The 2136-nt window shown below is 44.7% G+C and overlaps 1 long non-coding RNA gene across 1 annotated transcript; it reads left to right on the top strand.

Moving 5' to 3' along the window:
• Positions 1 to 628: 628 nt before the first annotated feature.
• On the top strand, positions 629 to 1467 carry LOC134957407 (uncharacterized). Its single transcript, XR_010186595.1, has 4 exons — positions 629 to 678; positions 760 to 823; positions 897 to 1015; positions 1244 to 1467. It is a non-coding gene; the product is annotated as an uncharacterized LOC134957407 (long non-coding RNA).
• The last annotated feature ends 669 nt before the right edge of the window (positions 1468 to 2136 follow it).

Here is a 2136-nt window from a genome sequence, read left to right as displayed (position 1 = left end):
ATGTTAGTTTGTATGCGTAGGGTGAGTTGTGGTCATTTGATCTGGTGCCCTCTTATGTCATTTTTGACATTTTTGACATTTCATATTATGGATCATTATTTACATTTGCACTCTTTTTCTTCTGTGGTGATTGACAGGCTACACATAGGTTAATCCAGGATTATACGTGAGGAGACCTCCGGTATACCTCCGAGTCCCTGTGAGCTATGAGTGAACCTGTACATTGATGATTCCACCTGGGGGAGTGTTCATTCTCTGAGAACACCCCCCTCTAGGTTGTACACCTCCTTTAAACATTAGCCAGTGGATAAGCCTAATTACGGTTCTTTCCGCGAGTGGAACGCAGAGACTTCCGGCCAGCGCCACTTCCGCGGAATGGAACGCATGGTGTTCCGGTCGGTGGAACGCAAAAGACGCGTCTCCGGCAGTTGCCCTTCTAAATCGTTAAAATACACTCATTTAAGTAGCCGTGCGTTAGCGATAGCCACTGCCTGTCCTGTGAACCCTGTAACGTTTTTCCCAGTTGGTCTGAGTTAGTTATCTGAGAGGTGATCAGTTAATGAGAGACTGGGTTTATACTAATCTCCCTAATTGGCACTTCCTGTGGTTGATCCTTAAATAGTGCTCAGCTGAGGCTGAACTTTATGCAGCTTCCATTTGGCTCTGGACACTTGAGCAGTGAGTATGGTTCTCCTGCAGCTCCCTTCTGACACATGATTACGGTTGGTGATTATTTTTTCCTGTTGTGCCTCCTTACAGACTGAGTGTCTGACACATGTACAGAGCCCACAAGCTGCCATGAGCTATTTCTACATGTAACTAGGTATGATCTTTTCCAAAATGACGTTGTTAGTGTATTTTCTTATGGTGTAGTTACTCTGTTATTTATCTAATAGGTGACTACGCCTTGCAGCTTCCCCTACGTTATAGGCTTTTTAACTTCATTATGTGATCAGGCATGTTGCCAACTTTGAAGGCCATTCCACACATCTGAGTGATCTGGCTTGCCGTCCAGGTAATCATTTGCCTATCTAAACAGATAGTCCTAACGGTGGAGGTGTCTCTTTCATCACACGTGGATTATTTCCAAGTATCTCTTTTTTACATATATAAAAAAACAGCTTTTTAATACGTTTTCTGGTTTTTGTGACAGTCTTCAGGGCCTGGGAGGCACTGGTGGTGTTGGTGTTGAATAAATCTGGGTTCTTATACATATTAATTGTAACTGTTTCTGATTGTATAGGTGATTTAAGTGCCAATCTTGATAAAGGTCCGCATAAGGACCGAAACGTCGATGAAATACGGCATCAACAGTGAACCCGAATAAAAATATACTGAATTTACAAGTGACTTCAGAGACTAATTTCTGGGCGTGAGTGCACCTTCCACCTAGGTGGTTGTTGTGGTATATTGGTGGCCTCTCAGGTCATTAGGAGCACCCGCCGTCGTTATTATTTTTGATGAGAGTGCAGGATCTTCCAAGACTATATATATATATATATATATATATGTATATATATATATATATAGCATGAGTTAGCAACAATGAACAGCATTTAAAAGTTGCATATGCTGGAAATATTGGCACAGCTGGAATTGCACAGCCGCGAAGAAGCTGTTGTGCAATTCCATGTCATTAAAATTTGAATGCAGCCGGAGACGTCTTTAGGAGATAGACTCCTCTTATTTGCATTAGCGAGGATCCAAGTGCTGCGTCTTAAGATGCATCCTCAGATCACCATTGTGACCATCTGTTGCGATTCCCGATGGTTTTAGGCAGCAGCCAGCCTATGTAAGCTGAAGCTTACTCAGGCTGGCCATTGGATTTGGACACCACGGTCCAGAAAGTGTGTCCGACGACACACACACACACCCTGGGCCTGTCATGCATTCAAGATCTGTGCTGGGTGCTGCCCCTGCCCTGCCTTCCAAATGCAGCGATATTGCAAGACCCATTCTGCACATGTGCAGAACGGGTCTTGTGTCTGTGCAGTCCCCACAGATTCAGTATGATTTCCCGCGGCATCCCAACTGCATCCCACCTGCCAGTATGCTGGTAGCGGGGCGAGCGCAAAGAGTCCCCTTGCAGGCTCGGTTGTTTGCTGCGCTTTCCACAGGCTCTTTTACCACTCTATG

This window comes from Pseudophryne corroboree, chromosome 1 (genome assembly GCF_028390025.1).
Source record: "Pseudophryne corroboree isolate aPseCor3 chromosome 1, aPseCor3.hap2, whole genome shotgun sequence".
Classification (NCBI taxonomy): Eukaryota; Metazoa; Chordata; class Amphibia; order Anura; family Myobatrachidae; genus Pseudophryne; species Pseudophryne corroboree.
Note: the sequence above shows the minus strand (reverse complement) of the source record. Positions and strands in the feature narration are given on the sequence as shown.